At 38.8% G+C, this 15,743-nt stretch overlaps 1 protein-coding gene and 1 long non-coding RNA gene across 9 annotated transcripts in view; both read left to right on the forward strand.

Moving 5' to 3' along the window:
- LOC120423869 (fasciclin-1) overlaps positions 1-15,743 on the forward strand; it is a 634,253-nt gene that overhangs the window by 233,362 nt on the left and 385,148 nt on the right. The gene's annotated exons all lie outside the window — the stretch shown is intronic.
- The window catches only part of LOC128092445 (uncharacterized), a 60,609-nt gene continuing 45,169 nt past the window's right edge, over positions 304-15,743 (forward strand). The window contains exon 1 of the long non-coding RNA XR_008211777.1: positions 304-444. This is a non-coding gene — a long non-coding RNA (uncharacterized LOC128092445). The remainder of the gene's footprint in view (positions 445-15,743) is intronic.

The following is a 15,743-nucleotide window of genomic DNA, read 5'->3' on the forward strand; positions in this document are numbered from 1 at the left end:
AGGTAACATTTCAAAAGGGCCTATCTTGAAATGTAAACAAAACCCATTTTTTGATGTTTGCAAACTAAAACCAACCCTTTTGAAATGTTAGCTCACACGGGGAGGACTGCTCACTGCGTTATCTCCCGTGACACGTGTAGAACATGGCACGGCGCCGTCCCGAACGAATGCGGCACATCCGCGGAGCGCGTCGGAACTTTCACGTGACGTTGTTGTTGTTGTGCGTTCTGCGTGGCCATAATAAATGTTAATAAAGTTGTTCAGTCGACGACGTCACGTATGTTGTTGGATGTTGTTGTTAGTGGATGTTGGATAACATTATTATTCACGGGTCCGTGGAATTTTACCCTTTTGTTTGGGATGTGAGATTAAGCCGTGGCGCCGAATTGACTGACACGGAGTAGAAGGAGATGCCGATTTAGATAGTCGGTGCAAATTAGTTTGGTGAGATTAAAAACAGGGAATTTTAGAATGGAATGGAGGCAGCGTAAAGGTGCTATTAGACAATGGCAAACAAACAAACTCGTAAACAAACTTTTTGACAGTTTTCCTAATTTGTTTGTTTACCTGCGTTTGTCAACAGAAACGTCAGTCTGCATACATTTGGCTTTGTTTGTTTGTCATTGTCTAATAGCACCTTGAGAAACCGTGCATACACCATGTGGCCTTTAAATTTGATATTTTAATTTATTTGGGAACGCAACAAGCCGTTATGAAATCAAAATTGAACAATTTTTTGCTGAAGTGCGTACGAGGCCTTTGTTCTTTCACGAATACATTTACATTATAAAAATCCATGACCCTTGGTAGTCTCGAGGATCTGCTGTGGGTGTAAATTTCGTGATGGATAAAAAAAACATATTGTTTAAATTAGGTTCAAATTTATATTTAATAGGAAAGTGTTATGAAATAAGTTGAACATAGTTTTAAAATAATTTATTAGCTCATTTTTTCAATCACTTCAAACCCCAACTGGTTCTTCCTTGATCTCAATCTCGACTTCCATATCACATTCCTCAACCATCACAGATTCATCATCACCCTGCACTTCACCATCAAATTGCTCATCCTCCCCCATTATTTCTTCAGTCTTAACCCTCTCAAGCTCCCAAATCTTTCCGCCAGCTGGTCCAAGCTCCATCTTGAACGCCCCACCCGCGTTGACCCGGTGCCGCAGCTCCCGCGGCGCCCCCATCATCTCGGCCTTCATTTCCTCCGCCTGACCCGCCTCCAGCCGGATCTGCCCCTCCCGGTTCAGCACGCCCTCGATGGCGGCCTCGGTAGCTCTAAACTCGGTGGCTACCTCCACAACGCTCTCACCCGCCGCCAACCGGTCCAAAATTGCCACCTTCTGGTCCAGCTTGAAGCCCCGCTGCCTGTTGGCAAACGCTTTCGTTATCCGGATCATACAGCTGACGCACAGCTTCATGCCCTGGACGATCCGCGGGCAGATCGGATGGTACCGGTCGTGATACTCGGCCGTAATGGTAGTCAGTGCGTGTCGCCGCGGTTTGGCCGGGTGGCTGTCCAGCGGGTCACAACAGGTAGCGGGGAAGTACAACTGCCAGAACTTACGGTAGTGGGTCTTGCAGATGTTTTTGATGGCCGAGGTCATGCCGGAACGGAGCTTCAGGAGCAGCAGTGTGCGGTCCGGGATTTTTCGCGCGGAAAGGTACTTGGCCGGCCTTTCGTCGGAACACGGATGGTTGAGGGCGGCTCCCATGGAGCAGCTCATTTTTGCGATATTCCAAGATATTCACTTGAACACCCCCAAAACTTCACCATCTGATTTGCTCAGTTTTGTGTTGACTTCTGCCGACTAGAGTTTTGACAGTTGTTTGTTGTTTTCAAGCAGGTTCAAACATGCCATAAAAATCATTCTCCCTCTCCGCCGAAGAGAGAGAACCAGCGCTGGTTGCGAGAGCGTGTTGAATTGCGTGAGAGAGTGTGAGAAACCTCTTCTCACCTTTTTTGTTTTCTCACTGGGAGTTAGTCGCGATGGAGTGAGAAGAAGGGCAGTCGAATTTTGACTTGATAAAGTTGACAACAAATTTGATTGACTCTGAAATTATATTAAGATTTTTGTTGCAATTCCGATTTGAAATTATTAATTTTTCATGTCGCTCTCGGATGAAAAAACGGCCTACTTTTGTTTTCTAAAGATAACAAAATCGAAAAGTTATACTTTTTCGAAAGAAAGGCTGAATAGTTCTACTTTTCGGCACTGAAATGAGTGCTAAAAATATTTGTTGATTTTAACGGTGATTTTTTGATCATGTACGTTTGACGTAACATTCCATACAAAATTCCATTAAAAAAACAAGTAACTGCGATAATGCACAATGGATTAAACCAAAGTAAAAATCAAACCACAAAATTGTATTCAAATTGTCCTTAACAGGCTCTTAATCGACTTTCGCAACCCTTTTCTCTAACTCAGTTTTCCTCACAGTTCAACAGTTTACGGATTTCCAACCACAAGATCCTTTCCCAGGAACTATTTTCGCTTAGGTCAAACTCTATACTTTCCTCTTCAGCAATTGCTGCTTCTGTTGCAGAACTTCCCCATTTCTACTTGCCCTTCCAACTTCGCAACCTCAAATCCCAGACGCAATTATAGTGCAAGCTCGTAAAATTAGTTAAAACAGTGCCACTAAACGTGGCACTTGCCCCTTCGCTTGTATGCTATTTAAGCTGCTCCCTGCCGTAATATTGTCCCCGGGAGGGAAATTTTCCAAGGAAGAATTCTTATTCTTGCAGTCGTCCGGCCTTGCTGCAAAAGAGGATAAATATAGACAAGAAACAATCTCTTTTGCAAGGCAGGCTAACAGAAGGACGAAGGATGGACGTTTGTTTGCACTGATACCTCCCTCCCTCGATTATACTTTCTGGGGAAAGAGTTGTTCAAATGTTTTGGACGACCTTTTTGATAAAGGAAAAGCCAATGAGCATTAATATTTTTTGCAACTCTTCAACCAAACTCTAATTAGATATTTTTGTAGAAATCGTGAATTATTCGTTTCTGTAACATTTTATTTAAAAAAAATGAATCCACATTGTGCATTTTGTGCATTGTAAAATAACTGTTTTTTATCTTCAATTTGCGTTGCTAAAAAAAAGATTTATTTTTTCAAGATTTAATTCACAAATTGCAGAACATTTTAAAACAAAAATACCTAAACCGATGCTCAATACACATTTGCAGAGTAAAAACAGGTTTAAATATTTTTCATTACAATTTTGAAAAATAGTAGAAATGTTTGCTCCAATTTGTTAAACTTTATAATCAAATCTCGCTTATTTTTTCAAAAGGTCCTATGTACATAGAAAACCCATGGCGCATTGGTGGTTTTGAAAAAGTAATCTAGAAATAATATTTAATTTCCTAATCGGGCCAAAAAAAAGTTAAGGGACAAACACAAAACTTCATTTTTAAAATATGGGGCAAGAGGAACAATCGCTCGTACGGCCGTAATTTTTACAATTTTGATTATTTCTAGTATGAGGAAATGTTGCTAGCAATGCAATTAGCTGATTCTACTACCACATAACCGCCAAAACGACGTAAACGCCACGGAGCATAAGATTTAATGAAGTTTTTTTACAAACCTTTATTTTCTTATAATATTTGGAAAGTACAAAATAAGACTTTGGGTTAGTTTTAAGGCTCATTTTATCAAAATGCAATTTTTCCTAGATCAGTAGTGTCCCTACCAATGACTTGCACCTATTATAAAGTATGATTTAACTTTTGGTTATATTTATGAGAGCTTTAAAAAAAAATGTTCAGGTGGGGCAAGTGTACCATATGGATTTTTAGTATGGAAAAAATACGAATTGCTGCAACAACATATTTTATTGGGAAATAAATACATAAACGTACTTAATAACTGATAAACAATTGTTTAAAAAAATGTCCATGCAAAATATAGTGATATTATGAAAATTTCCTTTTTTTCATCTAATTAATAATCTTTTTCGTAAAAACGATCAAATTTTTAGTAAAATAATATTCTTTATTCTAAAAATGAAAGAAACGTTTCAAATACATCCTAATCTGATGTATCTAAGTGATAACAGTTCAATTGTCAGCAAATTAACATGTTTTTTTCATGCATTGTTCGTCTTGCCCCACTAGTTGAGTAAAACATACGGAAAATAAAATAAATTAAAATAATTTTTTTTTGCATTAAAACAGGATTTTTTGAAAACTTGTGCTATCAAAGTCTAAGTCAAGACCTGGAATAAGATGATTATTATAAAATCCGACAGATTTTTAACGTTTTTAATGGGTTACAACGATCATTTCCTTAGCTTGTTACACTTGCCCCACTTTCCCCTACCTGAAGCACAAATTTGAAAGGGAATAACATTTAAAAGAATTAAATCTATTCTAAATGCTTTACTATTTTGCATTTCTTATCAAATGGGGAACAGACTTTTTGCAAAATTGTTTAAATGAATTCATTTCATTTTAGCATATTTTGTGGTGGCATAACTGAGCTGATTTGTTCTCCTTGTGTTAATTTTTTGAAGATTATGCTTGAAATTTGAATTTTTAATCCTGTGACCTCGACCAGAGGCAACTGACAAAAACTTTGAATAAAATTTGTACGTGACTAGGGCTAAATTCATCACAAATTCGTAAGGCCGTTACAAATATTTTTCAAAGTTTATGTCAATACATCGATATTTCGAAAACTAATGATTGGAAAGCAACAGGACGCGAGTAAAATGCAGTTTAATACAGTTTTTTCATCCAAATGTTGAAACCAAGGCTTGTAATTTCATTTTTCCTATTCATAGCCGAGGGACATAAACTTCAAATAATATTTGCAACGGCCGAACAAACATTGTAACAGATCGGACAAAGAAAGCAGATTATGAAAGAATTTACACAAAACAATGTAATTATAAACTCACCAACCAACCAACACCAACTGTTGTCAAACGAACGGGGCCTCTTTTTAATTTGACACCCCTTTTACACGAAGTTCACACACACTACCAAACGTTTGTTTTGATTGGGTGCGTGAGCGCCGTGTAAAAGTGACAGTTCGTCATTTTTTAGTTTGACAAACTGAAAAAGTGTCAAACGAAAAAGTGACCAACCACCGCATCGGGGGTTGAGTGGATATCTTCTTCTTATGTATTTATAAAAAAAATTGGATGGTTTGTTCGAACGCGACTTAGTTGAACACGGAACGTCGGATCGAGACGATTTTGTTGCGTTAGGTTCGTGTAAGCCCAAGGAAGGTTTATGTGCTAAAAAATGTCTTATTATAGCCAAGATATTCTCCTAGAAATCATCCTTTTTCAAAACTTTTTTTGTATTTTTATTTGCTTTTGATTGGATTTTTATTCGCGTTGAAATTTGTTTACTATAGAAGGCAACCATATTATTGTGGATTTATCTGGTAGCTGGATTGTCTAGCATCTTCTCACGGTCGTGGATAGACCTAGGGGTTCCAAATTGGTCTAAAAAAATTCAATTCTTGAAAAAAATATGGATATTGATAGTGATTTTTAACCACTTCTCTGACATCAGGATTAATTGTTTGAATATGCTCGAATTTTTTTTATTAAGTCGGAAATATATTATTTTTCTTGAAAACAGTTTTACTTTTAACCACATGACCAACCCTAATTCTGGCTCGATGTCGCCATCACGTGCATCGTTTGTTTGTCAACAAAGCTGCAGCTAGATGGTGAGACGAAGTGAGGGGGGAGAGGTTTTGTCATTTTTATGCCCGCATCTGTGGGACCATCCATAAACCACGTGGACACTTTTTTAGGAATCTGTTACCCCCCCCCCCCCCCCTTCGTGGACAATTGTCCATACAAAAAAAATCTTATTTGTATGCATCGTGGACAATCGCCATACCCCCCCCCCCATAAAGTGTCCACGTGGTTTATGGATGGTCCCTGTCCCGCCGCCTATTTCGTCGGTCGTTTACAACGACCAAGTCCAGTTAGGAACTGATCCTACAATATCCAAGTGTAACAGTTCTTTTGGGGGGGAATGCGATTAGCGACTAGGGAGGTGATGGAACGGAACCAAAACTTAGTTTTTTTTTGGCCAACAACCACAACTGTTTCCGCCAACCGAAGACCCGGAAAGACCGTCCCTTTGGAAACCCTCTCGCTTAAGCGCCAGTGTACTGCCGTTCTACGCATAATTGTCCCATGTTCAAAAAAGTGCAACTGAGAAAAACGCGATTGAAATTTTTCGACCGATTTCTGTGTTTCTACGCATAATTGTCCCGTGGGTTCCTATTCGCCCTATGTGTCCCTAATCACCCCAGTTAGCAGTTTATCACCTTTATTTGTGATTCTCTTGCTTTACAAAAGGTAAACAAGACATAATGTTTAGTAAAACTACTGATTCCGTGTAAGAAAATACTTGGTGGGACAATTATGCGTAGAAGTTTAACGATGGGACAAACAGACTTGGTGTTGTTTTTAATGAGTTTCCGAACAAAGTACCAGATTTTATGTGTTTTTCTTAAAGTACACATCAAACTAAACATAAAAATGTCATAAAATCAAAATCGACCAAAACTGACATGGGACAATTATGCGTAGAACGGCAGTGTAGCTGAAGGCTACACTGCGAAAGGGCGTGTTACCTGGAGAACCCGGCTTAGCTTCTCAGGGCAGGTCGTGAGACCCACTTATTAAAAGCGCATCAAAAAAACGAAGATAGATATCGAACAAGGAACTCAAAAACCACAAGTCTGTCGAAAGTGCGTTTCGTAAAAGAATCAAGCCTAGAATTAAACTTAACATCCACTTGTTTATTCTCTAGGGGGGCAGGGTTTACAGTTTGGGGGCACGTGCACGTGTAAGGGGAGAGATCTCTTAAATCTAGTCTGACCTGCTACAGCCTAAGGCTGTTTTTTTTGTTGCTGCACTCTCAGTCGCCGGCGCGGTCCACTGGCTCGAGGATTTAGCGCGTCCCCTACGGACTCGCACGCCTGTCCGATTCTCGATCGGAAGTCGGCCAGCTGGGCTGGCGTGAACGACTGGGTCCTCTGGCTCACGTGCGTTGGCGGGCACGCTACGGACACGTTGCTCTGCTGCTGCGGCTGCTGACTCGCGGTATCACTACTGTTGCTCGGCGGATGAACGCCGCTGCCGACTACGCTGCCGGCCGGTTCTCGCGATCACAGGTGCGGATCTGCTACTGCTACGTCTGGGCGGGCTCTCGGGCCGCCTGGTACGAACGCTGCTACTGGGCAGGACTCCCACGCTGGTGGGACTTCGCTGGGACACGTGGCACTCGAGCTTGGCACTTCCAGGCGCCGGTGAGGTCCACTCGCTCAGAGATTTGACGCGTCTCCTACGGACAACTCACCTGCCGATCGTTGTCGGAATACTCGCAAGCGAGGCTGGGTGGAAAACGGCTGGGTCCAATGACTCACGTGCGTTGGCAGGCACGCTACGGACTCGTGCGTCGAGCTAAAGTTGCTGGCCACGTGTCGCGGGTCAATCGCCGGTTCGAACGGATGTGGACGAAAGTCGATGGTGGTCCAGTGGCTCGAGGTTGATGGCGGCAACCTCTACGGACGACACCACGTGGCCGCGTGGGCGGCTCAGCGGGCCAGCTATGCTGGAGCCTCGTCGACGATCGCGTCCTGTGGCTCGGAGGGGATGGTGTGGCCTCCTACGGACTCTCGGCGGACCCTGGCGGATAGGCACGGTTCGTTCGCTGTGCGGGCTTGCTTGGGCTGCTCCGGTGTGAAGCACGCGGTGGCGTGGTGCTTACCTCACAGTGCTGCACCGCGTTGTGAAACGTTCGCAGGTGCTGGTGGGATGTAGAACCTACCAAAAGAACCTTCGCCTGAAGGTTCTACGGGCGAAACGGGGCAACTTAGATCACTGGCCTAATTTAATGTATTTAATTACCTTTGGTTCTGGTTTGTAACAACACGCCCGCGGGGGAAGCGGAAAAACGCTAGTCTAGCGACTTGGGCCTAATTTCACAAAATTGGAAGAGTGATCTAAATTAATTAAAGGAACTACAATAACTCGGGGGTGAACTCACGTCCAAATACACTTCGCTTTGCACACGCGGACTTAAATTCAACGGCTGGGCTAATTGGCAGACTTATTAATTTTCGCAACTACTACACTTCCCTAAATGCTGGTGATCTTCACTAGCGCACGATCTCGGAGCAAATGGCAGAGAGCCCTTGACGACACTAGGTCGAGACCTTGACCGCGAAAAATGGCTCACTCGTGGCCGGCTCTGATTGGCCAAGGCCGAGTCCTACTCGCAAGGTGCCCTGGTTGCTAAGCACTTAGCGGAAAATTGAGAGAGTTTCGGCCAGGTCAATATATCACACGATCATCGTCTACGGGAGATGTAGAGTTGACCTATTTTTTTTTAATTTTTAGTTCCGAACCTCACCACCTCACTCAGTTGGCGCTCGCTCATTTAGGGGAAATTGATGATCGCCCATGATCGTTCTTAATATGGTTACATTACCCCCCAACAAAAAAAAGAAAATTTCAATTGCTACTGTGATTGGAATTTTCACTGAGGCAATTTTCATGTAAAATTGTATTAAAATTAGTTTTATTTACACTTACAAATCTATAAAAGTTTGATTTTATGATTTAGATCAATTTTAAAAAGTATAACAAAAGAGAGCACGTAAGAGGATAATAAGTAGATAGAAGAAGAAGGGTTGCTTAACAGAGAAATACAAATAACGGCCATCTTTTTTCATCGGCTTGAACTAAATTTATAAGTTAATCTTACTTGTTAAAGCGCTGCATAGAATATCCGGTCTATTGCGCATTGGAGAACGACGGGAACTTATAGCGCCTACACATGCCATCGCACCACCTTTTGCACCTGTCGCACATGCAAATCATTCACACCTTAAAATTAGCATAAAAAACTCCCAGAAATCTCTGGTTTTTGGACTTTTTGGCTTCTAATTAAACAAATTTACCATATATGTATGGTCACTCTGGATCGATCATGCGGTAAAACTAAAATTTCTTTTCGAAAAAAATCGTTTAATTATTGCGAATACGGCACTTAAAAACTAAACTCGCGCACGCTCGACTACTCTCGATCAAACCGCGGTCACAACTGATGCATTCGTCCCTATCACACTATCACGCGAACCTACGTGTACTCGATCTCACTCATCTCTGTATTCCCTGATAATAGTTAATACAACTACGCATGCAATCCCTATCAGTGCTCCAACGCCTTGTACTATTGTGTATGTAATATTGTGGATAGTAAGTAGTGCCAATCTTGAAAAACAAAATCAGTCTTCGTCGGTACTTTACAGCGAATCAAATTCTACGCGACGGTCTGGGGAAAATTAAATGAATATACTGATTTTAGCGGAAATTATGTTGCCAATCTAAGGTGATCATGTGGGTGTGTTACGGGCGACTAAGGGAAACTAACGTCTCGGGGAAAAAAATGTGTGGGAGGATAAATCTGAGTTTTAATTTGTGAATGAGAGATAATAATGGGTTGGGAAATGGGATGATCGTAGGAAAAAGGAAAATTCTGGTGGTGATTATATTAATGGGCGACTACTACTGGTGGAAATATTGAAATGCGGTGGCAAAGATATGAAAATCTAATAAAAAAAAATTGCAGTGTTGCAAATGAGTGATAAAAAAGCTATCAATAGATTATCTCTGCACCAAAAATATCCGAGAGTATAGTGGCCGTCACTATAGCTTGTGAGATCTCTTCTTGTGTCTCGTGATTCCCAGCGATGTCATTCTCTCTCTATCACTCTTCCCCTTTTCCTCGACTATGCGCTCTCACCGCTGAGTCTCTCAATCTCTCCTAAAACGGCAACGAGAGAACGCGAGATTGCGATTAGGATCCGACCACGCATGACGTCCCGTCAAACTGCGTTTGCGAAATTGGTTTTGTGGCGGCTTTTGTGGTTAAACGCTTTTGCGGTAGGATGATCGTGGAAGCGGGAATGGGAGAGAAAAGGAAAATGTCAATCGCGAGTGGGTAAACACGAAAACGTGTTCGGCTATGTTCGGCGCTGAGAGTTTCAATGAAGAGAGAAGAGCAGTTGTATTTGAGGCATGAATATTCAGGCGGGATAATTGTAGTTGCTGAGAGATGATATTTTGATATTTTAACAACCCTGGAAAATTGTAAGATGATATAATGTTTTTGGGGCCATGTTTGTTCGGAAATATCATTTCAAAATAGCGTATTGGTAAACTTAACAGAGAAAATTATTGCACGACGACATACATATTAAAATTACAGGAAAAAAAATCCACTAAGTGTTTGTGTGTGTTATACACCCAACTGGCAGTCGCATGATTGTGATGCATGGCGGCATGAAAGTATATCAGAATCTGCATGAAATCTGTCCTCATGCATTTTTTGCGATATAGGAGTATGACATTTTTGCCCGTTACCGACAATTATCGACATTACCAACGGCTTTTTGGTTGTATTTCACAAAAAAAAAACTTAGCAGAACGAGGATTGAACCACCAACTTCTTGGTTATTGATCCGACACGCTACCACCGCGCCATGGACGCTTGATGAAAAGTGAGTGTAAGAGCACCAACATATGCTTCTCTTTGGAGTGTTGCTCGGGGACGGGCCAGTGTTGGTAAGAACTGCAGATCGCTGAAATTTTTACACGCGGGCAAAAATGATCTACGGGCTTGCTGCAAAAAATGTTATAAAATATGACATTTTCTGCAACAAATCCAATGTTGCAGATTTTGAGATATTTTTTTCCTTTGGGTGTATATTTATCTATTGTTGGTCTCAGCACATCGAGGAGACTGGCTCGACTCTGATGGCGAGATCGACATAGCCGGAAAAACTCCAAGTAGCAATGTTGTGGAATTGATTCATGCAAACAAATTTCCATTCAAATTTGACTGCTATCCATTCAAAAATTGAATATGAATACTCTAGAATCTGTATCTTGAGAACAGATATAAAAAATACATTTGTCTTCTGCAAAGTTTTAAGTTAAAGTGTGGACAATTGATGATGGTACCTGTTACACTTAAAACAACATTTTAAATTTAACTTTTAAACTCATAAAATCAATTTGCGCTACAACACTATTTATGATTTTTTGTTGGTATAATTTAGAGCATAAAAAAGACAACTAATGAGCTGAGATCCAGCAATCGCAAACAAATATTTTGCAGTATGTGAAAATAATCCTATGGAATCAAAAAATACTTCCACCTTCAGTTTGCGAACATTTTGCTATTTTTCAGTTTTGTGTGGCCCCTATCATGCTGATCAGTACCGGCGCCGGCCAAGACCAGAAGTAGAGTCACTGGGAAGTGGATCGACTGTAATACCAACAAAGTATCTCGTTAGTTTTAAGGGGGGTTAGTAAATGGGTATAAGGGTCGTCTTCACCACGACAACCTGATTTTTACATTCTACTTTCGTTCGTTTCACATACAAAGGAATGAGTGCTACGCAAAGTCACTCACACAATCATTGACTTCCCTCCAGGAGAAAAATCGCTTCGAGAGCGATCGTTTGGCATTCTACTGAGATTCCGATCATCTCTCCAATGATAGCAATCATATGACTTCTGTCACACAAGGGAATGGTGGAAAGAGAGGAATCACAAATCCGTATAAATAATTTCAAGATTTTTCAGGTGTTAACCGAAAACGCGATAAAAAATTAAAGTGGAAGAATAAGGCTTTTAACTGCTTATTCAATTGTCGATTCAATTTTGCAGTCCAAACCCAGTCATTGAATTGGAAAAATAAAATCTTTTTCAAATTTTCTTTTGTTGATTTGTGTGCACCTACGTTGAAGACCAAGATTGTTTACTTTTTGCTCTTTGGCCTGACAGTCTTGGTCTGACAGATTTGGTCTGTGGATTTTGGTCTGGTCTAGGCGAGGGATAAGACACAGCACCTTCTTGCTGTCACCACGCAGCATACACTAGGAAGAGAGAGACAAAAACGAGAGAAAGAGAAAGAGCACGTAGTCTCGTTCGGGCGGCTGCTTGAGTGGTGCTCATTTTTCGTTCGTTTCATCTTCGTGTTTACGTTCATCGACCTTCGCCAAACAATGACCGTCATGATAGGCGTTGTGTGTCAGCGATCAAATATCGCTTTGGGAAAAGATCGCTGACAGAAAGTTCTATCGAATATCGAGCGACCCATTCAGTGATAGCTCCCTTTTCAAGCATTGGACAGGATACACGAGTGGCAGTGATGTGACCATGAGCAAATTGTTTATGGGTTGATATTTGAATATTTAATTTAAACGATCGCAATTTTCGAGAAATTCTTCGTTGGCGTGCCCTCCGATCAGCGATGCTATAGAGAGGACACACACACGATTCTAATCATAGACCGTTTTCCGCCACTTCACTAATTGAACTTAATTCTTCCTCTTTGTGGGTAAGCCTAAAGATTAAATATATTAAGAGGTTACATGCACGTCGAAAAAATGTATTTTTACTAAATGTTAAATAAATCCTCTAAAAAACATATTTCGCCAAGATATATGACGAAGCCCCAATTTTGAAATTATATTTAAAAAAACAGGGCAATCAAAAACTGACAACTTTTTATATGAAAAACATAACATTATTTTTAACCCTTTCAGGCTATATATAAGCAGTTCTCTAGGATTTCGGTCATTCGATTTTTTTTGTATTTTTTAATCCGACTGAAACTTTTTTGGTGCCTTCGGTATGCCCAAAGAAGCCATTTTGCATCATTAGTTTGTCCATATAACTTTCCATACAAATTTGGCCGCTGGCCATACAAAAATGATGCATGACAATTCAAAAATCTGTATCTTTTGAAGGAATTTTTTGATCGATTTGGTGTCTTCAGCAAAGTTGTAGTTATGGATAAGGACTACACTGTAAAAAAAAATACACGGTAAAAAAATTGGTGATTTTTTTATTTAACTTTTCATTACGAAAACTCGATTTACAAAAAAACACTATTTTTCTTTTTTTTTATTTTTTGATATGTTTTAGAGGACATAAAATGTCAACTTTTCAGAAATTTCCAGGTTGTGCAAAAAAATCATTGACCGAGTTATGAATTTTTTAATCAATACTGATTTTTTCAAAAAATCGAAATTTTGGTCGTAACAATTTTTTAACTTCATTTTTCGATGAAAAATCAAATTTGCAATCAAAAAGTACTCTAGTGAAATTATGATAAAATGCACCATTTTCAAGTTAAATCCATATTTAAGTGACTTTTTGAAAATACTCGCAGTTTTTTATTTTTTTAAATTAGTGCACATGTTTGCCCACTTTTGAAAAAAAATATTTTTGAAAAACCGAGAAAATTCTCTGAGCAATTCCAGCTCAAATCAGGAATTTTTCTGGTACTTTTGTACCCGACCCTCTCCGATTTCAATGAAAGTTTTTAGACATGTTATCCTAGGCCTATATAAGCCATTTTTGTGTATATGGATCCAATAGTACTCGAAAATAACATTTGAGAAGGGCGTAAGGTATTTAAATATTTTTGTATTTTGCAATTTAAAAATTACTGTGTCTCGAAGCCATTGCGTCGTATCAAAAAGTGGTCCAAGACAAACTTGTAGGAAATTGGATGGGCTTTCTGAAAAAAAAAACACTGAAACAAAAATACACGCCACTTCTATGAGATTTTTTGATTTTTAAGTCTAAAACTTAAATTTGAAGGTGTTGTCACGATTTTTTTTCGTTCAAAATTTTTGAGGAAATAGCCTAAGATGTTACCAAAACATTGACGAAAAATGCAGGATGGTATGTCTCTCCTAAAAAAATACAAAAATCATTTACTAAAACTGTTTTTTTGAAAAGTGGTCTAAACGTCAAAATTAAAAAAAAAAACCCACAGTGAAAATCGATTCTCCAGACAATTTTACATAAAAGTCTCCATATTGACCATTGTCCTATGTCCAATCCTTGGGAAGATACAGCGGTTTTAAAAATAAAAATGATGAAAAAATGGGTTTTTTGGTGGTTTTTGGCAATTTCTATATGACAGACTTAGTTTTTCAGTCTCGTAAATATTTTTACCGGAAAGCTCGTCCAATTTCCCATAAGTTTGCCTTTGACAGCTTTTTGATTTGACTCGTTTTGATATTTACGTAAGCTAATTTATTATCCAGGTTTCTACCACACTGAAAAAAATATTCTCTTTTCAGTTATTAACAATGTAATTAAGCTTATAACTGTAAGCCCTTACATCCAATTGAAATGCTGTCAAAGGCAAACTTATGGGAAATTGGACGAGCTTTCCGGTAAAAATATTTACGAGACTGAAAAACCAAGTCTGTCATATAGAAATTGCCAAAAACCACCAAAAAACCCATTTTTTCATCATTTTTATTTTTAAAACCGCTGTATCTTCCCAAGGATTGGACATAGGACAATGGTCAATATGGAGATTTTTATGTAAAATTGTCTGGAGAATCGATTCTCACTGTGGGTTTTTTTTTAATTTTGACGTTTAGACCACTTTTCAAAAAAACAGTTTAAGTAAATGATTTTTGTATTTTTTTAGGAGAGACATACCATCCTGCATTTTTCGTCAGTGTTTTGGTAACATCTTAGGCTATTTCCTCAAAAATTTTGAACGAAAAAAAATCGTGACAACACCTTCAAATTTAAGTTTTAGACTTAAAAATCAAAAAATCTCATAGAAGTGGCGTGTATTTTTGTTTCAGTGTTTTTTTTTTCAGAAAGCCCATCCAATTTCCTACAAGTTTGTCTTGGACCATTTTTTGATACGACGCAATGGCTTCGAGACATAGTAATTTTTAAATTGCAAAATACAAAAATATTTAAATACCTTACGCCCTTCTCAAATGTTATTTTCGAGTACTATTGGATCCATATACACAAAAATGGCTTATATAGGCCTAGGATAACATGTCTAAAAACTTTCATTGAAATCGGAGAGGGTCGGGTACAAAAGTACCAGAAAAATTCCTGATTTGAGCTGGAATTGCTCCTCTATATTTTGCTTCTTTGGACTTTGTTGATACGACCTTTAGTTGCTGAGATATTGCAATGCAAAGGTTTAAAAATAGGAAAAATGATGTTTTCTAAGTCTCACCCAAACAGCCCACCATTTTTCAATGTCGATATCTCAGCAACTAATGGTCCGATTTTCAATGTTAAAATATGAAACATTTGTGAAATTTTCCGATCTTTTCGATAACAATATTTTTAAAATTTTCAAATCAAGACTAACATTTCAAAAAGGCCAAACACTCAATATTATGCACTGCGACTTTTTTTTGAAAAAATCAGTATTGATTAAAATATTCATAACTCGGTCAATGATTTTTTGCACAACCTGGAAATTTCTGAAAAGTTGGCATTTTATGTCGTTTAAAACAAATCAAAAAATAAAAAAATAAAAATAGTGTTTTTTTGCAAATCAAATTTCAGTGATAAAAAGTTAAATAAAAAAATCACCAATTTTTTTTTATTTTTTTCCAGTGTAGTCCTTAACAATACCTACAACTTTGCAAAAGACACCAAATCGATCAAAAAATTCCTTCAAAAGAAACAGATTTTTGAATTTTCATACATCATTTTTGTATGGACGGCTGCCAAATTTGTATGGAAAATTATATGGACATACTATTGATGCCAAATGGCTTCTTTGGGCATACCGAAGGCACCAAAAAAGTTTCAGTAGAATAAAAAAATACAAAAATTAAAATTGAAGAAAAAATACCGATATTGTAGAGAATTGCCCATATTTC

Source organism: Culex pipiens, chromosome 1 (assembly GCF_016801865.2).
Source record: "Culex pipiens pallens isolate TS chromosome 1, TS_CPP_V2, whole genome shotgun sequence".
Taxonomy (NCBI): Eukaryota; Metazoa; Arthropoda; class Insecta; order Diptera; family Culicidae; genus Culex; species Culex pipiens.